The sequence below is a fragment of the Schistocerca nitens genome, chromosome 9 (genome assembly GCF_023898315.1).
Source record: "Schistocerca nitens isolate TAMUIC-IGC-003100 chromosome 9, iqSchNite1.1, whole genome shotgun sequence".
Classification (NCBI taxonomy): Eukaryota; Metazoa; Arthropoda; class Insecta; order Orthoptera; family Acrididae; genus Schistocerca; species Schistocerca nitens.
The window spans coordinates 52261129-52286746 of NC_064622.1; positions in this window are offsets into that span (position 1 = coordinate 52261129).

A 25618-nucleotide genomic window follows, 5' to 3' on the forward strand; every position below is an offset into this window, starting at 1 on the left:
TAAGATTAGTGAAACTGAACAGTTCAAATTCCTAGGTGTTCAGATAGATAGTAAGCTGTCGTGGAAAGTCCACGTTCAAGATCTTGTTCAGAGACTTAATACTACCATTTTCACTATTCGAACGGTATCGAAAGTTAGTGATACTTCGACACGTAAATTAGTCTACTTTGCTTATTTTCATTCACTTATGTCGTATGGTATTATATTTTGGGGTAACTCTTCCCATTATAGAAGGATATTTTTGGCTCAGAAACGGGCGGTTCGGGCAATAAGTGGTGTGAGTTCACGAACCTCTTGTCGACCTTCTGGGTATTTTGACATTGGCCTCTCAATATGTATATTGTCGTTTCTTGTTACCAATATTAGTTTATTTCCAACAATAAGCAGCTTTCAATCGGTTATACCCGGCAGAAATCAAACCTCCATTAGGATCGGACTTCCTTAACTCTTGTGCAAAAAGGTGTGCAGTATACTGCTGCATCCATTTTCATTAAGCTGCCACTCGAATTCAAAAATCTTAGCAGTAATCCACGCGTTTTCAAATCGAAACTGAAGAGTTTCCTCATGAGTCACTCCTTCTATTCTGTCGAGGAGTTCCTTGAAAAATTAAGCTGATTCTCACTGTATTGCTGATAGCGTTTTCTTAAACTTATGGACAGATTTTCTTTCAGGTTCATGAACATTTATTTTTATCTGTTATTACTTTTGTGTTGTAAATTCATGTACTGACACGTTGCATGACCTTGGAGATTTTCTCCTCAATTTGGTCCTACAGAACTTGACATGTAAATAAATAAATAAATAAAGAGAAGAGGACCGGGAAAGTCCCGCGAAAGTCCAATTGAAGACTTGTGGAGGATGTCTTGTGAAGAAAGTTCTGCAGGTGTCAGAAGACTAAGGTGTACAGTTGTGGCAACCAGGGTGGTTAAAATGGTTCAAATGGCTCTGAGCACTATGGGACTCAACTGCTGTGGTCATCAGTCCCCTAGAACTTAGAACTACTTAAACCTAACTAACCTAAGGACATCACACACATCCATGCCCGAGGCAGGATTCGAACCTGTGACCGTAGCAGCAGCGCGGCTCCGGACTGGAGCGCCTAGAACAGCATGGCCACCGCGGCCAGCAACCAGGGTGGAGAAGTGTCGATAGAGTAGAGCGAAGACATGATGCGATGTGGCCTGGTGGAAAAGAATGCAGGCGCATGAGGGAGTGCTACCCACATACAGAAAGTAAGAGTCCTAGGAGGGGAGGCAGGGGTCTGAGGGCTGATAGTCAGTACTAGGCAGAAAGAAATGTGAAAAAGCGACTTGTCTGGGGGGTGACATGCGGTGGTCAGTGTAGTCAGAAGACAGTAGAGTGAGGGTACCATCGGGAGAGTTCGTGAAGGGGATGATGGTGTGGACACTGGAAATACAGCATAGGGTCTGATGGTGACCAATGGAGATGCCAGGGCAAATGGAGGTGTCATGTTTAGTGGAGGTGCCAGGTCTGATGGAGACTCTGGGGCCAGTAGAAACCTTGTGGTCGGTAACAGCAGCAGGTTTCCGGAAATGCCAGGCCAATGGAGGTGCCAGAAATGGTACAGCACTTTGGTCGTTGGAGATGCCTCGACGAAGGAGGCAGTGCAGGACACGGAGCTGGCAGAGGAGGCGAGGAAACAATCGTCAAGGAATGCTGAGGCTTTGAGGAAGTGTATGAGCCATGCGAGGAAGGTGGACCACGAATGTAAGGTATCCAAATGCTAGGACGATGGAGGATGCGTCGTGCACACGGGGGCTGAGGCAGCGTCAGGAGTGATCTGCCAGAAAAGAAGCTCAGAAGTACATTGTAAGAGCCAGATCTGACACAGAAGTTGTGATGACAGGTCTCACACTTGAAGTGGCACTGCTCTGGCAAACTGAACCACGTGTGTAACAATATGAAAAAAAAACACTGTATCAGATGCACTTGTAACTGTAAATGCTGAGTCAATGACAGTCCAGGAGCTGGAAGAGCCATGGAAAATGAGGATGTAAGACCGCTCAAACATGACTCATAGGTTTCTTCTTGTAAAACAACATTTTCAATGCTCACTCCCTAGTTTGACAATGTTAAATCTACCTACTGCACTTAGTATGAATACACAGAAGAAGCAATATTCCAGAAATAACAACTCTGGCTAATAGTAAAGTAACTAGTTAGATCTACGAAATATATTCAGAAATTATGATGACTGTTACGTAACTACTATACTATTTATCAGGTACATATTAAAATTTACGCCAGACTGGGATTCGAACCAGCATATTCTGCTTGTTGTGAGCGCTGCCTTTCGTCACTCATGGTATCTGAGCAGGCTTCCAAGTTGGCAAGATGAACTCTTACGTGAAGAACTCGACGCACTTTATAGGACGCCTGAAGGGAGAAACAATTTTACCCACGGACATCATGGTCAGCTTTGATGTGAGGTCGCTATTTACGAACGTGCCAGTAGATGAAACTATCCGCATCACTCAGGAGCACGTCCCGCCAGACATATAAGACCTGGTTGAGTTGTGCCTGACTTCAACGTACTTCAAATGGCAAGGAAAATACTATGAGCAGATAGACGGCGAAGCAATGGGGTCTTCCTTATCTCCGTTGGCAGTCGACATATTTATGGAAGCCTTTGAAGCAACGGCCCTTGATTCAGCTCCTTTATGCCCATGTCGCTGGTTCAGATACGTGGACGACACGTTCGCTATATGGCCTCATGGTGAAACGGAGGTACACAAGTTTCACGGATATTTGAACTACATACACGGAAACAACAGTTCACTCTCGAAGTAGTGAAGAATGGTGCACTTCCACGTCTAGACGTCGAAGTATAAAGGACAAAGGAGGGCACACTGGGGCACAGACTACATCGCAGGCGTACACATACAGACAGCTATGGTTCAAATGGCTCTGAGCACTATGGGAGGTCATTAGTCCCCTAGAAATTAGAACTAGTTAAACCTAACTAACCTAAGGACATCACAAACATCCATACCCGAGGCAGGATTCGAACCTGCGACCGTAGCGGTCTTGCGGTTCCAGACTGCAGCGCCTTTAACCGCACGGTCACTTCGGCCGGCACAGACAGCTATCTGGACGCTCAATACAACCCTTCGCCGGGCTGGAGTGCAGCCTGTCTTCTACAGTGGTCGCAGGGTCCAGGACGTGCTAGGCTCTACTAAGGACAAGGTGGATGCATTACACACTGCGGGCGTGTACAAGGTGGAATGCAAATGTGGAGAGGCATATACCGGCGAGACTGGCAGGCAAATAGCAACGCGCATTCGGGAACACGAGCGCTATATTCGTCTAGGGCAACACAAAAATACCTTTCATGAATCACTTACCTCACAAAAATCTTTGTTACTCGAACTACTGAAATACAGCGAGAGCCACTACTGCCAGCTAAATAAAAGATTCTAACTACTCAAGGCACTAACTACTGATAGGCATAGTTAATAAATGAAAGATTTTGATAGAGAACAAACAATGTACGAGGCCTGTTCAGAAAGTAAGCTCCGATTGATTGCCAAATTGAAACCACAGTGAACATCAGAAATGTTTTATTCGTAACAATTAGCTACACCTTTCAGCTACTTCTCTACGTAGTCCCCGTTCTGACTTAGACTTTTGTCATAGCGTTGTACCAACTTTTCAATAGCCTCATCATAGAAGGCAGCCGCCAGTGCTTTCCGCCAATTCTCCACACTGACCTACACTTCGTTGTCTGTGTCAAAATGTTGTCTTCAAAGACAGCGGTTCATGTGACCAGAGATGAAACTCAGGGGGAGACAATTGCGGACTGTATTGTGGGTAATCTCACATTTCCATTTGAAAACGATGCAGGAGCATTTTCATTGCCCCTGCGGAATGCGGCTGAGAATTGTCTTGAAGAAGAAACAGCACGACAGTTATGTAATGTTAGCTGCATAGCTTCAGGCGAAATTTCTCACCAGGCCCTAGTACTTGGCGGCAGACACTATTTTCTAGACATCTTTACGCACTCACTGCGAGCTCAGAAATGAGAAGAGCGACGTGATGCTAACTGGGGTTATACTAGAGACACTACCCAACACATCTGTGCAAAGCTTTATCGGATTTTCATAGTCGTTTCCATTTCGCAACCGATCGGAGCTTACTTTCTGAACGCCCCTCGTATTTACCTTAATGGTGTTCAAAAGTTATAATATATATAGCAGTTCACGACACCCAGTCTTACAAATGTTCTGTCTCTGATGGACACACGTCCAGATCATCCGCTCTCAGATCTCCGCCATTTCTCTCCCCACATCCACCACTGCTGGCGGCTCACCTCCAACTGCGCAACGCTACGCGCTGTTGACAGCCAACAGCCCAACACTACAATAGCAAACAACAATGCAAACCAGCCACAGACTGCACACAGCACAGCCAGTGATTTTCGTACAGAGCGCTACGTGGCGTTACCAATATAAAAACCTAAACAGCCTACTTACAAGCGGGAGCCAACTTCTCATTCGCCAGTGACCACCAGTCATGGCACGTAACACAAGAGCCAATATACAGAGGTTACACTCTCCTCCTTCATTAATTGACCAATGAAGCGAACTTTCTTTTTAAAATTATGACCTAATGGAATGCGCAGTGAACAGCAACACCAAATATGAGGGACACTGCATAGCTAGAACGCAGCATTTGACCCAGAAGGAGGCAGCTGCAACCGCGGCCGAAACATTGGTTGTTTCCCGAGCAGCAGTAGTTTTAAACATTATGACACGGTACCATACCCAGAAAACTCTTACGTCGACTGACTCTGGCCGCGGAAGCCTATGCAGTTATATAAGTAATAAAGGCTTTTTCTCGACCACGAGTCTATCACTTGGTCCTGCTTGCCCTCCACTCAGATCCTCCCTCTGTCAGCCAACTCACCTAAGAGTGGTCCGGCACCTTCCGAGTGGAACCAGAGGGTGCCACGCTACAGACGCAACGAAAAGAGCAAAGAAGGAGAATACACGGAAAGAGAACGGAAAATCACATTCCTGCAACAGGTTGTCTCAGGTTCCTCAAGAATCGGCCGAGCCTATATTTCGACCATCTGCAAAAAAGAAGAAACGTACAGAGTAGCGTGAAAGATAGCCTCGGATTTTCACACCTGGCATCAGTCACAGTCCGTGCGAATAAGAAATATTTTTCATCAGACAAACACAGCGTTGCGTCCCCGAACAATAAGCAATGTGATACTTGGGCAAGCACCCCACCCCCAGTTACATAAGGAATACTTGTATAAAAGGGGTTAAAATGTCTGATGACTCTACAAATGAGTTTGCATGTTACATAGTTTTATATTAAGCACATAAGCGGGAAAAGTTTAGAAACGGTTTGCAGTTACTTTCAAGGTTTCTTGAAGATTGCTAAAAGCACCCATAATCAAAGACTAGTTGAGTGTAGTCTAATATTTTGCGCTCCAGTGTAAATAAAAAATTTCGCATCTACATGTTTATGACGTCATATCTCTGGAAGTATGGGTTGTAAAATGATGTAATTTTGCTGGTACTTTCAGTGATAGATGTTGAAACTGTCTGCCAAATGTGTTGCTACTAGAGTTAACAGTGAAAATGTCACAAATTAGAATGTCATATCTGATGCTGCAGTTTTACAGTGAAAATGTAGTAAGCGATAAATCTTCTCATCTCATCATTTTGAGAAGGTGTCAGCGGTAAAAGTTTCGTAAGGATTTGAAAAATTGTTTCATGTTTCATGTCACTTCCAAACATTAGATGATCCAGAAAGAAAAATGCTCCTGTTATAGCACGAAAAGTCGTGGAAGGAGTTAGGCATATTAAAGAATGGAACTAACTTTTCGTCTTAAGTGGCAGATTCAAAGGCATTTAAATCAAAATGTCTTTACATATTCGCACTTTTTCACTTCTTGGTGTTAGTATCTGAGTCATGTAGTATAATGCATCGTGTTAAGTAAAGTAAAATGATACATGATTTCGTGCCACATAACATGACACATGCCACTACGTCATCCACTAAGGAATTTGGCATGTCTTACAATATAATACAACGTGTTTTTAAAGTTTACATTGCATGCATCCCCTCTCTGAGATACTTCTTATTGTAGATGCAGTCCACTTTCCAGAAGCACGTAAATATGTGCCTATTTGTTCTTACATGTAACAGAGGATGGTTCTGGTGGAGTAATGGTCCCCTCCGGGAAAAATCATCCCTTTCACCACGACATGAAAAAATTGTTTTATAGACCCCTCACCCCGAGGAAAAATGCACCTCCAAAAATTTTATAGCCCCCACCCCCCTCACGCCCATCAAATGTAAACCTTTTTACCTTTTACATGTATCCTCTTTAGCAATATGAAATTTACAGGATGTTCCGAAAAAATATCAGCTGGCTTTTGAAACAGGTTGTTTAAACCAAATACTATGGAACAGATCTCTTCTACTGCAAGTCCTTGGCTTTCTATATTTTGAGAGGAGGTAGTATGTACCAAAACAAGAGAAATATCTTTAGTAAAAATTGTTTCTAAAATGCATACCTTTCTTAAGAGCTATGAGTGCTTGTTCAGTAGAAGAGACGTGTTTCAGTCTAGTGAGTATGAACAAGTGATCATAGTTCTTAAGTTATGCATTTTAGACCACATGTTTAATAGACACTACCTCCTCCAGAAATATGGAAAACGAGCCCTTGCAGTAGACGAGATCTGTTACATAGTAGCTAAGATGATCATGAGTACATAGTCGTTAAGCTATGCCTTGTGAAGCCCATGTTTACTAGTCATTGTTTTGATGTTAATAACCTGTCGCTAGAGCTTGTCGGGGTGTTTTGGAACACCAAGTACATTGTTTACTGTGGCTGGTGAATCTTTTGGATTTTGGGCACACGATCAGTTACTTTAGTCTATAAATTCCACTATACATGTGTGTCAACATCTTACAGCTGAGTGACCCCACTACACTAGGAAAGTAGAGTTAACTCGCAAAAAAAGAAAACCGCGAATGAGTGAAGATATTTCGATTTAAATGTCTTTGAAGCTATCAGGTAAGTCGAAACGTTATTTCCCTTCTTTTATGTTCCTAATATTGTCCAAGACATATTCGTCTTTTGTTGTGTTATGATAGGACCTATTTTCGTTATGGTTCTCAGCTTTTACTCGGGCATCATTTTTACATTAGACCGACATAGCTTGGCAACCGATGTAGCTTTTTGCTGGCTCAGGCTACGGCTTATCCAGTATAGCTTTTTCATTGTCTTTCGAACCACATACCTTGAGTTGGGCTTCGTCCGTCTGCGTACTCTGTAGTTACCTGTCTGGTATGATTGAACCTGTCCACTGAAGCCTGATGTGTCAGCAGTGCACGCAAGCCTCACCACCACGTAAAAATAATGTGCCCGCCTGAAGTAGTTTATTTCATTTTTTATTTTTTAATATTTCCTACTTTCCATTCTTTATAATTTCGTTATTTTGTTTCATATATTTTTAATTTTTTGAAATTGCGTTTGATTTTTATATTGGTTTTATACTTCTTTCGTTTTATAGTTACACACATTTGATTTCTATACGCATGAGCCCGTCTATGGACACGTACGAAAAGTAATCCTAGATACTTAACACAATGAATAAAGTAACAGCAAACATAAATTACATAATGTGCGAAGTTTATGATAATAATGTTACAAGTAGTGTATTTTACGCCGATAATCTTACGAAAAGACGAAACAAAATTACTTAAAAGTTTACTATATTCCAAGCTGAACGATTCGCGCACCAAATAATAAACTATTGAAAAGCATATATCTTATTACTTTCTTCTTAAAATTATTCTCATTGTTTATTTAAAATACACAATAACAAAAACTGAAAATCAAGAAACCGCCCTCAAAATACTTTCAGAAATAAATTTGGTGCGAAATGTTTCAGCAATTTATCCGAAATAAGTGTGAGTATGATTGGCTGAACTAAGCAGAATAACCAAGAAACAATGTATGCGCGACAAAAGACTATCAACTTTCCAATTCTGTACTAAAATTGACAAACGTAAACCTCTTATGTCCGAAAATAAATTTTCTACAAAATAACATATTAGTTCTTGAAGAACGCAATAAAACATTTTATGTTGCTTGGAAATAACATGACCATTTCTTTCACAATTATTCTTACGGCAGTTTTCGGATTGGATTAATTATCTGAATGTCATCGGTAAAACTTTAAACGCTCGAGCTTACAGTACACCAGTTTTATACAGGGCAGGGCGTAATTCTGCTTTGGTACGTGCGCTGTTTTGCAAGTCCAAAGATTTTTCAGTGATTTTAAGCCACTGGCGAATAAAATTTTTAACATATAAACAACGAAACGAGAATCAACCGTAATAAGTAGTTTTTTAACTATATCCAAGTGCAGCGCTTAAAATATAACGCATTTCTACGAAGCAGAGATTGATGTGAAAACGCGAGATTTTTCCCACGTAAAACTCGTATGTTGAAGATTTTTGCAAACGCTTCTTATAATTACGGTAGAATATTTATTTTATGATCATCTCTGTCCCTTTTAAGCCCTCACACCAACTACGATTTTTGTAAGACCGGATTTTTCGTGCATTTTACGTGTAACTTTAGACCGCTATACCGTCGCAACGGATAAAGGTTTCACAAAACAACAGGAAGATGTATATTTCAAACTTGTTACAAAATTTGAACTGACTCGTGTACGTCTGAAACATAGAAGTGGCACGGGAAGAAAATCACATAACACATGTTTTTCGTATGTAAAATATGAATGAAGGTAGAATTTTTTAAAGTCAGTTTTCCGTTTATTTGATTCACATTAAACTTTTTCAGTTCTTTCGATTCACGTAAGATAGAATTTTACGTACCACATTTAGTTCGATTTCAAAACACAGTCTCTCAACAACGAGAAAAGATTAAAGGATAGAAAAATTCATCTTTATGCATTTATTTACCTGCGTGGCGTATCGAACAAGTTTCGAGTACAAAAGTGGGGCACTCGAATATCCTCCGCGAAAAACGTGTTCCCTGCACGTAAAATCCAAACGAGGAAAACATTTTTCAAACGTTTTAACACTTGTTTAAGACTTAGGTCCAATACACCTGTGCACAAAAGTTGAACCATCAGTTCCACTCTAGCCCGAAGCTATTTTTAGAGTGGCTGTTTTTGCACGTAAAATCCGAAAGGTTCCCATAAAAATGGTGCCATTACCTGACCATTAAATTCAGCCTAATTAAAATCTTTTGCAGAAGAAATTCGATAAGGGCGCCAGCTCTGGTTCGTCGTTCATACCTTGCTTAATATTCTGTAATATAGCCACACAGATGTTCGAATGGTTGTAAAAATAGTCTAGGTAATTTGTGGCTCTTGAGTTGCGCTGCCTCGTGACATACATACAGTTTAAAATTGTTATCGCTTATCTCGTTAAACCTTTCACAGAACATAATAGGTCTTAATGAGCAAATTGTGACAGATTTTTATAATTTTATGGCGGGCACTTACATATAAAATGTTGTCGATGAAATTTTTGTTGTTCTGGAAGCCTTTAGGTAAGTTCTTTGTGACTGGGCTCCTGCCTCAGGTTAGCCGTTTAGTAATATGCACCTAAAAAAAAAATCGATATATATTTGTAGAGAGCCCCGATTCCTTTGTCAATTACAGTATTCAATTTGTTTTTTAGACCATTATAAATATTTTTAGCAATCTTAAAATCCTACGTTGCATATTCCCTAGCAAAAGTTTTTCCTATTGCAGTGATTTTAAGAGGCCACGTTATGGACGAACCTGAACCGTAAACCAAAATGCTGAAAATCTTGTTACCACTAGAAACTTAAAACGTAAGAGGCAGTCAGATGAACACGAGAGAGATGGGAAATAGGGAAAGAAATAAGTAAATTTCAAAATTAATCGCCATAACTGCGAGAAAAGGCGGTCAGTAACTTCATGGAAGAAAGTGTACGTTTGCCTACAGAATCATCACTGTACGCAGGCGTGTATCGCTTCGTCCAAAGCATATCGACGTCTCGAATGTCTTTCTTCATAGCTCAGAAAATATGGAAATCACATGGGCAGAGATCGGGACTGTATGGAGGATGTATAAGGGCGTCCCAGCAAAAGTTCTGCAGCCTATTTGGAAAAATATCGGCAACACGTGAGCGGTCGTTAGCTGTAACAGCATGATGCAGTCCGTCAAGATTCCTGCCGAGCCTGTTGATTCGATTACATGTAAACTCATGCAGTCCCGATCTCAAAAAAAAAAAAAAAAAAAAAAAAAATGGCTCTCAGCACTATGGGACTTAACAGCTGTGGTCATCAGTCCCCTAGAACTTAGAACTACTTAAACCTAACTAACCTAAGGACATCACACACATCCATGCCCGAGGCAGGATTCGAACCTGCGACCGCAGCAGCCGCGCGGTTCCAGACTGCGCGCCTAGAACCGTGAGACCACCGCGGCCGGCTCCCGATCTCACTGGCTGCGCTTTCTGTATTTTTGGAGCCTTGAAGAAAGACGAGTACGCCTGCGTACAATCATCGTTCGTAGGTAACCACAAACATTTTCTCCTGACGGAATTAACCGGCTTATATTGCAGTGGGATAAATTTATTACCTGTTGTAACGATTAATTAGAAACTATAAAATGTTTACTTACTTTTTTCCATCTGTCTTGTTTTAATTCGACTACCTCTGATAGTAACTGGGCAATTCGGAAAGTAAGTTCCGTTCGCTAATCAAAAAGGAATCGAATAGAGATAAAGAAAGCAATTTCTTTCACAGAAATCTATAACACGTTCTCTGTTTTTCAACATAGCCCTAGTTAATTTTCGAGGAATTTCTCGTAGCGTGGTAAAAGTTTACGAACTCCTTCGTCACAGAATGTTGGGGCCTATGTTTTCTACCATATGATAACATGTTCCTTTACCTCTTCATCGTTGTTGAAGCGTTTACGACCAAGGAACGACTTCATATGCTGAAAGAGGTGAAAATCGCTAGGAGAGAGGTCGGTACAACGGATAACAGCCAAAAATGTCTCAGCCAAAGGTTCGGAGGAGCTGTTTTGCCACATCTGCAGTGTGTGATCGGGCATTGTCGTGAATCAAAACCGCACGTTTTGAGATCATTCCTCTGCGCTTGTTTCGCATACCGGGGCGCAATTTCTTAAGCGTCTCGCAATAAACATATTGACTGATTCACCTCGTGGTAAAAAATCAGTCAGTAAATGCCTTGAGTATCCAAAAACACTGTGAACATGAGTTTTCGGGGTATTAAGAGTGTATTGGGTTTACTTTTTTCTGGGAATGAAGTCTGCTTGGATTCCATCTTCGGCCGTTTTGTTTCAGGGGTGCCATAATTAACATTAGTTTCATCCCATGTGATTATTTGGGATGAAAAATTTCTCGCCATCGTCATTGTAACGTCTTAAAAAATCAAGTGCACTGCTCATCCGCTGTGCTTTGTGTTGCTGACTAAGATGTTTACGCACACAACGTGATCCAAATGGCTCAAATGGCTCTGAACACTACGGGACTTAACATCTGAGGTCACCAGTCCCCTAGAACTTACAACTACTCAAACCTAACTAACCTAAGGACATCATCACACACATCCATGCCCGAGGCAGGATTCGAACCTGCGACCGTAGCAGACGCGCGGTTCCGGACTGAAGCGCCTAGCCGGCCGGAGTGGCCGTGCGGTTCTAGGCGCTACAGTCTGGAGCCGGGCGACCGCTACGGTCGCAAGTTCGAATCCTGCCTCGGGCATGGATGTGTGTGGTGTCCTTAGTTAGGTTTAATTAGTTCTAAGTTCTAGGTGACTGATGACCTCAGAAGTTAAGTCGCATAGTGCTCAGAGCCATTTGAACCATTTTGAAGCGCCTAGAACCACTCGGCCACCGCGGCAGGCTGCATACAGCGTGCGCTAACTTTATGGAAACCCGGTTATTCACTAACGATCTCGTTAGTTACTGTTCCTGACATTTGTGCAAGTTCACGAGCAGTAGCATTAATCGCACACGAACGGTCTCTTAATCATTTCTTCGACTCCACTACCCAGTTCATCAGAATTGTGGGACCCATCTTATCATGACTGAAGCACTCACTGCATTTTCTACGTAAACCTCGCAGATTTGTCGATTAATGTCACTCGGTTTAACGTTTTTAGCATTCAGAAAATGAATCAGCGCTCTCAGTTTACATGTGGCGGGATTTTCTATCAATGATGTCATTGTAAACTATCATTACGAACGACACAAAACAGAAAGCGAGCTATGAATTGCGTCATTTCGTTCTGCTTACAGCGGAGACACTGCAGCGCATGAGCGGAGCTGCGATCATAGTCGTGCCGCGAAGGAAAATCGAAACGGAACCTATTCTCCGAACTACCCTCGTATATTGCCCAGCATGTGAAAAATGTTATTGCAGGATATAATGGTCACCCAGTCTTAGATATTGCTACAATCGCACTATTTCACTCCCATTTACGGAACTTGTTAGCACTTGATGTTAGGTAAGCGCCATTAAAATGCATTGTGGTAATCGCTGCTCCTTCCTGGATCGCTGCTGTGTCTTGATGCTAATGCTGGCTCTAAATCTCGTTGTCTAGGGGTGAAAAGATGAGGTCCCGTGTTTTTGATGTGCTTTTAATGATAAATAATGAGCGAAACGAACAAATATTTAAACTTCATATATTTATTACTCTGGTGGCCATCTTAATTCCACTGTCCACCAAAGACAATGACACAACACAAAGTAGCACTTCTTTTACATGTTCTTTGCAATGTTTATCCACCTCGAACAATAACACACATACATTTTACCAAAGTGACATTCAGACTCCGCTCCCGATCCTTCTTGCTGCTTGTATTTATAACCTTGTCAAAGAACTACTAAAAAGAGATATGGTTTATTAGTCACATGTATATCTGTTATTGTAATTTGTGCAGAAAAGTTATTAATTTATATCGAGTGACATAATTTAACAGGTTATTAAAATGACAGACAGATTTGTTGACTTGACAGAATAATTCTTTGTTACAAAAAGGCCGTTTTTTTTAGAAGTTTGTCAATTGACTTCTCTAATTTGCATAAATAAGTAAATAACATGAATTATTAACAATTACATTGGGATTCGTCTAAAATAGGAGTGTTTACGTGAATACTGAGTGAAAACGGTCCTAGTGAACAAATAGGTTTCACTGGGTGATTTTTATTTAAGGAGATCCAAAATACGTAAGTTGGCCACTATTTTTCGTACTTCATATTAATTATTTAAGATGAACTTAGTGCTTTACATGATGACAATTGCTGTATCAGTGATCAAGTGATATTCACTTTTGTGTGGGTCAGTTATTCAGTATAATTTAATGGGTTGGCTGTTTATGGAGACATGTTATGTAATCATTGCTAACATACACAATAACTTTTGTATAATCATAATACTCGTTAAACTGGTTGAATTTGGAGGGTATCGCATACTTCGGTAAAGTAAAGCCTTTAATAGGTTCCGTTACAAGGATCCGCAAGTGTACGAAGAAGACCACCAGTAACACTTCAATTTTCAGTCAGCACTACCGGTTTAAGCCACCAATAAAAGTCACACTCGTGCTGTTCTTTGATGCCACCTTTCACAGTGGTCGAACAAAAAATGTGCTTCACAGTACCTTTTTTAGTTTTAGAAAATCACATATATAAACCGGTACTTGTAAGTGTATGTAAGACACTGACATTTACACACGCGTCAGGCCTATAAACACGTCGAAACAGAGCAATAATTCGCACCGCACCTTGCTGTCACCTTCCTGTGATAACGCGTGTCCCAGTCCCAACGCAACACTGGCGCGCCTCAGGTTTCTCCCACACTGAGTGCGAGGTAGCGTAAATTACTCGCCGGTGCAGAGCGAGGTTTTAATGTCTTTGAATTACGACATCATTAGCGACGAAATAAATTAGCCATGATGGATGCGGGCGCGAGATGAAATCCGAGCCCCCGCGGCCGGATTGGAACGGGGGCAGCAACAAATCACCGACAGTTCTGGCAGCCAGCGACCAGCCAGCGCGCCAGTCTGCACCACCCCCGCACTGGAGGTCCCTCCCAGGTCGCAAACAGCACCAACTTGTCGGTATTCTAAGGCGACCAGCCGCATCTGTGAATGCTGTTCTCTTAAATGGTGTAAGCAATTCCCGCAACAACCTTACCTTTGTTCTCATTCGGATCTTATGTATGGTTCTCAGAATTAGGGGTGTTAAAGTCATAAACGACACCAAATGCCACAATGCCGACTAAATTCTGCGAATAATTTCGTGACGTAAAACAGTAGAAATGTTGGAACACGTGAGGCAATACTGACCCTACGACTTATCTTAGAAGAAAGATTAAGGAAACGCAAACCTAGGTTTCTAGCAATTTGTACAGAAACCAGATGGCAGTTGTAAGAGTCGAGGGACGCAGTGGTTGGGAAGGGAGTGAGACAGGGTTGTAGCCTATCCCCGATGTTATTCATACTGACCCTACGACTTATCTTAGAAGAAAGATTAAGGAAACGCAAACCTAGGTTTCTAGCAATTTGTACAGAAACCAGATGGCAGTTGTAAGAGTCGAGGGACGCAGTGGTTGGGAAGGGAGTGAGACAGGGTTGTAGCCTATCCCCGATGTTATTCAATCTGTATATTGAACAAGCAATAAAGGAAACAAAAGAAAAGTTCGGAGTAGGTATTAAAATCCATGGACAAGAAATAAAAACTTTGAGGTTTGCCGATGACATTGTAATTCTGTCAGAGACAGCAAAGGACTTGGAAGAGCAGTTGAACGGAATGGAAAGTGTCTTGAAAGGAGGGTATAAGATGAATATCAACAAAAGGAAAACGAGGATAATGGAATGTAGTCGAATTAATTTGGGTGATGCTGAGGGAATTAGATTAGGAAATGAGACACTTAAAGTAGGAAAGGAGTTTTGCTATTTGGGGAGCAAAATAACTGATGATGGTCGAAGTAGAGAGGATATAAAATGTACACTGGAAATGGCAAGGAAAGCGTTTCTGAAGATGAAAAATTTGTTAACGTCGAGTATAGATTTAAAAGTCAGGAAGTCGTTTCTGAAAGTATTTGTATGGAGTGCAGCCATGTATGGAAGTGAAACGTGGACGATAAATAGCTTAGACAAGAAGAGAATGGAAGCATTCGAAATGTGGCGCTACAGAAGAATGCTGAAGATTAGATGGGTAGATCACATAACTAATGAGGAGATATTGAATAGAATTGGGGGAGAAGAGGAGTTTGTGGCACAACTTGACTAGAAGAAGGGCTCGGTTGGTAGGACATGTTCTGAGACATCGAGGGATCACCGATTTAGTATTGGAGGGCAGCGTGGAGGGTAAAAGTTGTAGAGGGAGACCAAGAGTTGAATACACTAATCAGATTCAGAAGGATGTGGGCTGCAGTAGGTACTGGGAGATGAAGAAGCTTGCACAGGATAGAGTAGCATGGAGAGCTGCATCAAACCAGTCTCAGGACTGAAGACCACAACAACAACAACAGAACATAATTCGTATGCCATGATTCGCTGGGAGTCACTGAAGATGTACGTTCAAAGCCATATTGCCGGCCAGGGTGGCCGAGCGGTTCTAGGCGGTACAATCTGGAACCGCGCGACCGCTACGGTCGCCGGTTCGAATCCTGCCTCGGGCATGGGTTAGTGTGATGTCTTTAGGTTAGTTAGGTTTAAGCAGTTCTAAGTTCTAGCGGACTGATGACTTCAGAAGTTAAGTCCCATAGTGCTCAGAGCCATTTGAACCATTTGAACCAAAACCAAATTGGTAACTTCTTGCAGTGGTAAGCCACATAGCTGACTTTTGCATTAACCTACCGGAGTAATCCTACTGGCGAAAGCTGACCCACAATAAAAAATGCAGTCCGGATCATGTGTCGCTCCTGACATATCTTCATATCACACAGAGATGAAAGCTAGTGTAAAGGCATACTGAAAAAAGTCCTTGGTCGGATCGAGATTCGATCTCACGACCTTCCGGTCTCCAGGCTCGCAGTTTACCACTAAAGCAACAAATCTGCCATCGAGCGTTAACGAGAGTGAGGTTGACAGTATTAACACGAATCAGTGAAATGGCCCGGCTGTGGCAACTTCGGTAAACCTGGGTTCACAACAATAAATCTCTTAGTCTATGACAGAGGACCAGTTCACATAACAATATCGCGCCATAAAGGAACTCTAGTTTCCACTCTACAGTGAGCTGTGATTGTCTTTCGCTTTTTTTTTTCTTTATTGGACTTCGATTCCCCCCGAAGGGGGCGGTCTGGCAGCAGCTTAGTTCGACGATCTTCAGCCGGCAGAATTTGTTTTAAAAAGATGAAGAGAATAGATAATAAAAACAGGCGATAAAATCGGTGGCTTAAATGTTAAAATGTCGGAAAATCGTGGAACTTAAAACATAAAACAAAGGGTTGATGATGCCAATAAAATACATATGAAGCAGACAGGTAAAATAATAGACAGACAATTTAAAAAACACGGTAACAGTCTGGTTTCTGTTCGCAAGAGATATAAAATTCACACCCAGCGACAGCATGGTTTCTATTCGCAACACTTTGGAAAGACGAACAACACTGAACATTTACTTGAACACTGCACCAAAAAATTGGCACAAATATGACATACCACAGCCGAGGGCAGACGGGGGGAAGGAGAGGAAAAAAAAGGAAGTAGGGGGAGGGTGGAAAGGAGCCGGTGGAGGACGAGGACCCATAAGAGGGGGGGGGGGGAGGCGGGTGCTGGGCAGACGCAACAGGGAGTAGGGAAAGGCACAGGAAGGGTATACAAAAGGACTCGGGGGGGGGGGGTGCGGGTGGGAGGGTTGTCTTTCTCACCCATAATGAATTTAGAAGTCACCAGCCCCACTCTTTCCAGCGAGAAGTGAATAAAAATTGTTCTCAAATTTCTGTTTGATGCTGTTAATCAGTGAATCACAAGTAATTTCATACCCATGTGAGTTTTAGCAACAGTTCATGAGCTAGTCGTATTCAAATGTTAAGGCCTGTTTGCTTTCACAGTGAGGTGACGGAAGTCCTGGAATAACTCCTAACATCGTGTCAGGCCTCCTGTTTCCCTGCGTAATGCAGCATCCCGACGTGGCGTGGACTCCACAGATCACTGGAAGTCCCCTACAGAAATAGTGAAGCAGGTTGCCTCTATAGCCATCCACAATTGCGAAAGTGTTGCCGGTGCAGGACTTTGTACATGAACACACATCTAAATTTTTTTGGATCCGGATCCTCTTCCAGCTACCACCGGGTCTGGGTTGTTATTATGAAATTTGGTAATGTTAGTTTCAGAGGGTGGCTGGATGCCCTTCCTGTCGCAACCCCGTACCCAGCTGTCTGCGAGTACAGTAAACCGTGAAATAGTACGAACGTTTTTTCTAATGACCGCGAGTCATGTAACTGAGGCGGGACCAGCATGGTATTCACCTAGTGGGATGTGGAATACCGCCTATAACCCACATTCAGGCTGGCCGGTATGTCTTCTCCGTTAATCCACAGGGCGGATTCGATCCGGGGCTGGCGCGCCCTCTGCCCTCGGCTGTGGTATGTCATATTTGTGCCAATTTTTTGGTGCAGTGTTCAAGTAAATGTTCAGTGTTGTTCAGGAAGCAGAGCATTAGTGCTCTCGGCTAACCTGGCGGACACCTCTCAATCATGTCCTATAAATAAACGATGGGACTCATGTTAGGCGATTTGAAGGGTCAAATTATACACTCTAGATGTCTGGAATGTTCTCTAAGCCAGTCGCAAAGAACTGTGTCCTAGTGACATGGTGCATTGTTGTCTACAAAAGTAGCAGTCTCTTTCGGGAACGTAAAGTGCATGAATGGCTGCAAATAATCTTCAAGTAACAGAACATAAGAATTTCTAGTCATGTGACGGTTCAGTTGGACCAATGAATTTCATGTAAACACAGCCCACAGATAGTAGAGCACTTGCCCGCAAAAGGCAAAGGTCCCGAGTTCGAGTCTCGGTCCGGCACAAAGTTTTAATCTGCCAGGAAGTTTCACAGCCCACACCATTAGGGAACCGTCACCATCTTGGAGAGTGTCTTGTCGATAACTTTGTTCCATGGCTTCGTGCGATCTGCACCACACTCGAATCCTATCATCTCCTGTTGCCAGCTGAAATCGGGACTCATCAGACAACACTGTCTTCCAGTTGTCCATGGTATAACCGGTTTGGTCACGTGCCCAGGAGACGCGTTGCAGGCATCCGTACTGTTCGTAAAGGCACTTGCGTTGGTCGTCTGTTGCCGTAGACCATTAACGCCTAGTTTCGCCTCACTGTCCTAAGGGATACATTCGTCGTACATCTCACGTTGATTTCTACGGTTCTTTTGCGAAGTGTCGATTGTCTGTCAACACTCACTACTGTACGCAAACGCTGCTGCCCTCGGTCGCTAAGTGAAGGCCTTCGGCCACTGCATGGTCCGTGGTGAGAGCTAATGCCTGAAAGTTGATATTCTCGGCATACTCGCGAGGCTGCGGATCTCGGAATGCTGAATGCCTGAACGATTTCCGATATAGGATGTCCCATGTGTTTAGCTCCAACTATCATTCCGCATTGAAAGTCTATTAATTCCCATCGTGCAATGATAATCACCTTGGAAACCTTTTCCCATGAATCACCTGAGTACAAATGATAGCTCCGCCAATGCACTGGCCTCTTCCACCTAGTGTACGTGATACTATCTGCATATGTGCATATCGCTATTATATATATATATATATATATATATATATATATATATATATATATATATATATATATACTGCTGGCCTCTTCCACCTTGTGTACGTGATACTATATCCATCTGCATATGTGCATATCGCTAATATATATATATATATATATATATATATATATATATATATATATATATATATATATACACTGCTGGCAGCTGAGAATAAAGTTGCACGAATGCAACGTCATTTATGAAGCCTGTGATGACTTATTTGTGGCGATTAGACTGCGGTTAGATCACATAGCATTGCCCAGTAAATCGTTGCTTCCACCATTGTTATTCCATTCTTGTGTGTAAGAGATTCTACTATTGCCTTAAATTCATCAGTAGACATTATGGGTCTGTCATAACGAGTGAAATAAGTGTTAGTAGTCGGTGTCGAGACGTTAAAATTTGATATAAAAACTAGCAGGATAAAGGATGCAGCATTAAATCAAGATAGCTGAGACTGCAAAAAATGGAACAAAAACTATTTGCTCGACGATTTGTACTGTGGTTAATTATTTTTTCGTGTTTGACTCATCACTACTTACACAATTGTCGCTAGTGGTTAGGAGATTGCATATTGGGTGAAAGGTGGGTACCGAAATTACTTGCCGATTTACGAAAAGAGCGCAGAATCTAAAGCACACGTGCACTTCTGAAACGTTGTCGATGAGACTGAGCTAAATTGTGTTAGCGTCCCCGATGAGATATTGATATCCAACAACACACAATAAAAACAATGGCCACTGCAGAGAAGATGACGCGGTGCGGTTGAAAAATCGATCCAGATTACGGTCATATTTATTACCTTACTTCACATGAAGTATTTCTAATTCAATTTTTGCATACTGTCATGCTGTGTTCCTTTCATTTGATAGTTTTCAGGAAATAATGATACAGAGTCACACTGTGGCGCATTGCATATAATTATTTATATTTACAGTAAGCTACATAAAGTGTGCCTGGTATACACACATTATTCTAACTGTTTGCAATAATAAATGACAAGTACTATATTGAGTATGTTCCGTGTAAGATTTACGCAATATAATGGTGTTTATTAAGTATTACGTTTTTCTGCCGAGAAAATATGGAAAATTCAGCTTACATATTATCAGTCAAATCATTGAAATTCGTCACACCAGAAACGGACAGGAGCTGTCGTTTGTTTTGATGATCGATATCCATTTTAGTGATTTACATTTTCATTTCTGAAAAATTCTTATATGGTAAGTAGGACGTTTTACCCTGAATATCAGTCTTGGTTGTGATAGTCTCTAGATCTTGCAAAATTTCTACAAAATAGAGAAAATATGAAACACATTCTATCGAATATGTAGTAACTGGTCAAAACAGTTAGTGAATCGTAATAGAGTTAAATAGGTAGAACATGAGGGAGGCACCTTACAATTACAAGTCCAAAATTTTTTTATAATTTCTAGAGAACTCGAGAATTACAATTGCTCAGAATATGACAAGGCCATGGCCACTTGCTTTCAAAGTAATGGAGACAATAAGAGTGAGTAATTAGCAAACGATTTCAATACTGTCAGCTTTTTTCAAAGAATCTTTCAGTATGCTATGTACAGTTGAATTTATAAATGGTTAGTAGAGGGAAAAATTTTCAGTGGCAAACAGTTCGGATTCAATAAATGTTTGTCAGCAGAACAAATTACATTTGCCTTAACGGGTGACGTACTAGAATCAATAGATCAGAAAAGGCTACCATTGAGACCATTTCGTGAGATAGTTAAGGCTTTGCGTGAGTTAACGATGACAATCTCATTTGAAAGTTAAAATATTAAGGAATACTATGGACGAGAGGTTTACAATCTTCAGCTGGATCACAGAAAGCAGAGTGCATCATTTTCACATAGCAACAATTTGAACACTCAGATGTGGTGTACAAAAAGGTTGAATTTTAGTTCCACTGTGTCTCTGATCTTCTGCAATCAATGGAGATTTTATATATTTTATTGAATGTATTAGTGTGGTACTGAAAAGTAGTTCTTTTTGAGGGAATGTAGCTCATCAGATATTAGAGAACTCTGACAGATAGTGCAAGATTAATGGGTTACTGCTAAATTTTGAGAAGACTCAGCACATACAGTTCAGTTCTTTATGTTTAACGCCACACGCTTAAAAATAGTCTTTTAAAGCAACCAAATATAATAAGTAAAATGTTTTCAGTTTTTAAGACAGCAAGTGCATAACAACATTAGTTTGAAAACACACTTCCCAGAATAAAGGAAGTACTTTTTTTCAGCTATGTATGTTTGCTGTACTGAATATATCATTAATGGCATAGGTGATATAAAAAAGTAGGAAAGAGTTTATCCTGCGTATTTCCTTTACTAATAAATCATCAAGTCATTCTTCATTTTCTGGGAGATTCAATTTATAATATTTTTAGAATCCAGACTCGTATTATAAGAATTACATCTGGCGGCAAATTCTTGAAAGTCGTGCTTACTACATTTGTTATTCTGGCAGACACCGCAGAACACACACACACACACACACACACACACACACACACACACACACACACACACACACACAGGGAGAGAGAGAGAGAGAAATGTATTCATTAATGACTTTATTGTTAGCAGTATATAACATCTTTCAAGAAACATTGACAAACACAAACATTAAAACCAAAGGAACCTTTATAATGATTTCAGTGGATTAACACTATTATAAAAACGTGTCAGGTGTATTGATAAATAAATGTTTCAAAATGTTCCTCTGAGTATTCCATTTAATGTAGACACTGAGGTGCAGTTTAGGGCTGAATTAAGGAACTAAAATTCTGTCGAGCAATGCCTTCCACTCTTTTGAAACACATTCAGAATTTAAAAGAAATGTACACTATTTAATTATTTCCATTCAAGATACCCTTCGCTGTGAAACCCATACTGTACAGCTAATGAATCCTAATGTCATGGCGATCACTTAATTTGTAATTAATGTCCTTCACTCAGAATTATTTGCAAACTTATTGATAGCATGTAGAATACATGTAGCTTGATAGATTGAGTATGACACTGTGTAACCGAAAAATGTGATTTATTCATTTTCTGACCTATTTGTTAGACTTGTATGATTCTGCAGTTAAATGCAAAATTACAGCTTAGACCTAGCCTAATTTTGTAAAATTGTTTTAGAATTTTCTAGCAAGTTCCAAAATTTACTCTTACAGAAATTCTAGGATATTCAAAAAAATTAGATTTCCATTCTTGAAGATGTATAACGCTACATTCTCGCTAAATTTCTTCAGTTTCCAGTATCTAATGTATTTAAGTGTTGTGCAATATCTAAATCGAATACTTCAAATTTCGATTTCAGTACAGGCTGCAGCTCATATTTTAATGATGGTCAAGTGTGGATCAACGAGAAAAATATCAAAAAATAAAAAGTGAATATTCAAATGGTATATCGATTTTGAAAAACATTTTCATTATTCAAAACGTAAAGTGAATTCGGATAAAATGGTGTTTTGTTATTTATGTTGTTTCCAGTAAAGTTGATTTACAGCAGTGCTATCAACAAAAAGCTTAGGACCCAAAATTCCAATACTGTAGTGCGAAAGGAATCACGCTCACAACAAGGCCAATTGTACATCGGATGCTCAAGAGTTGGATCACCTTAAAATTTGTTCATTGTAGTTGAAGCAATAAAACTGAAAATATAGGGTACAAGCTACTGTAGTCAAGAAATGGAAATATGAAAATATGTGCGTACAGTATAAATTAAGTTTACTATAAATCCAAATAACTTTTCAATCTCAACCAGCTGCACAAGAAAATTTTATACTTGGTTAACCCTACCAGTTTTGATTTTTCTTGCACATACTAAGTACAATGTGAAATTGACATTTCATTGTTTGCCACTTGTCACGGAAATCACATACTTCTAGAGATGTCACTCTGTCGTAATGACTATTTAGCAAAGGTCACTACCGTTTGTTTCTTATTTTGACATTGGCTAGTCAATTATTTAAGCCTATTTCGCTTCTGAAGATGACAGTTTAAAATGTTATAACTGGGAAAGTGGACGAAATAAAGGTTTTCTTGTTCAGCTGATGACTGGCTTTTGTCTTTGTTGAAATATTCTGCAATGGATGAACTACAGCTTTGACGAAAAACATAATTTATCGCATCTGTGAGTGATAAATTTAGTATACACTACATACAATAAACATTTAATGGAATCTACATCTTTATATATCTGATAGGGTGAAGGTTCCTCATGCCATCACCCATTCGACATATTCTAACCTGAGCATTGCCTGGTATTGCAGCTACTGTCATAAAAGGTTGCTGTAATCATAGCAAATATTATTTGCATAGAAGACATTGAGTTTTATTTCAGGAGAGCGGGAAGTACGATTCACAATCAAATAACTTTTCATCTTTATTCTCGTGAAGGATATCACAGATACATGTAAGTATCTTTTCTAAAACATTTTCACACAGTACTTGTCAACATTATTTTCTTCATACTACCGGCAATTCTTGTCATATCATATAGCTAGGATAATTAGGACCAAGTGAAGTACCTTACAAATTTATAATGTTGCACATTGTATAATTTAAGAGTTACATTCATTCAGCATGACTGCTTGAATGTAGACATCTCTGAAGCATTATTGTTTTTGCATTCGGAATATCGACAGAGTCTTTGTACTGTCTAGTATAATGGTGTTTTGTTATAATAACTCATAAGAAGATTTTACTTCTTCAGATCTACCTTGTGGGGTTACTGATGTACCTTTATACAGTGAAGATATTGCATAACATGTTCCTTTAGGATCTATTTTCTTCTGTATATAAGATCTTCATTTTTATCTACTTGACTTGTATGACGTTGCAAAACTAAATTTTTTTCTTTTAATTCTTCTTCAGTATTTTGGCATCTGAGTGCTTATGTATTAGATAATTAATATTATTTTACTTCTTAATCAGTTTGGTCATTTCTCATTGAAAGTTCACTTCTAGCTAAGATAGAAGACTTACCCCTGAGTTTAACGTCTTGCCGCTGTCAAGGTCATTAAAGGCGGTAAATAGCCTCAATGTGGCACGAATGAAGAAATTGATTGTGGCCTTTGAAATGAAATGAGGAGCTAAATGTTGGCAGTTTTCACAGTTGACAAGGTGCCAAACGAGTCAAAGGCTTACGTATTTTCGGAGGAGGTGGCGTGTTGCATATGTCGTATCATGGAAGACAACACATGAACCTTTATCATTGGCGAAATATAGTATGAAGTTACTATAGCTACGAAAAGGCTGAAGAATTACTGGCTGCATTTTTTCTTCTAGGATAACAAAATGAGGAGGTTTTTTGTTTGGTGGCAAGGGCTACCAATATTGTGTCATGAATTTGGTTTAGATATATTTGCGTCCATTTTTATATGTGCAATGGATAAAGTTTTGGGTAAAGGTCCATGTGACAAAATTACTGTGTACATAGATGGAACACTAATAGCTGCAAGAAGTTGGAAGGAGCATTGTGATTTGTTGAGAGAAGTATTCCAAGAAATGTACAAAGGTGGAATGGCCTTGAGGTTAAAGAAGTCTGAGTTTTCAAGGAGTAATATTATGTTAATAGGATACTTAATCACAAGTGCTCGAATTAAGGAAAACCCAGAGAAAAATAAAGCACTTAAAGAATTCCCTATTTTCAGGTGCAGAAAACGTTTAAAAACATTTTTTTTTTGAATTGTGTGGTTTCACAAATTTGTGTCAGAGCAAGCTCAGCTCTGAATGGTTTACTAAAGAGAGATAAGGCGTTTGTCTGGACAGAAGAATATCAGGATAACTCTGAACAGTTAAAGGCAAAATAGAGAGAAGGAAGTTTTTAAGTCACCTAGATTTGAGATTGCCATTTTGTCTGGAAACGAACAGAAATGCGTATCAATATCCACGGGTGTGCTGCCGGTCTATAGTGTCCAACGGGCACTATAGACCGGCAGCACACCCGTGGATATTTTGATTATCAAATACGCCGGGAGAAACTCAAGAATCACAGAAATGCGTATGGTTTAGGAGCATATTTATTTCAGGTAAGGAACACAGATGGATAGGAGGAAAGAAAATCTACAACCTCTGCTGGTAGGATAGTAAATGTGAATGAAACAGCAAAATTTCAGAAAGAGAAAGGTTAGCTATAATTAGGGCACTTACAAAATTTTACAGTTGTCTATTGGGACACAATACTGTAATTCACACCAACCACCAAGTACTAACATTCCTTACCTAGTGTAAACTCCTACATAAAAGGTTAACTAGGTGCATACTGTATCTACAGCAGTTAGACTTTGAAATAAAGTACATAGAGGGTGAAAAGAATATAGTACTTGATACTGCACCAAGATTGTCAGTGGGGATGAAGGGAGGTGAAGACGGATTAGGACCAGAAGGGTGTAAGAGAATGTATTACATAAAGATAAATAAACCTCAAAAATAAATCAAAATTATTGTTAAAATTTAAGAAAGGAATGGAATAATGACCAGTTTCTTAAATTAGTAAAGTCTGAACTTAGTAGTAAGTATAGCAATCAGTATGCTGTGTTTTTAATGATATATTGTCCTGATGGAAAGAAGAAACGTCTGGTGTGTGTAGACTTTGTTGTCGAGTTGAGCATGTAGTAACTTTAACTGGTTGTTTCCATGTAAGTTATCGTCGTTCTGTAAGTAAAAATTGTACAGACAGGTTAATGGAATCAGTGTATTTTAATAACATGTCGAGGAGAGTACACTAGCGAATAAATACCTGTGACTTGTGTCAAAAAGGTAAGGTAACCAAACAA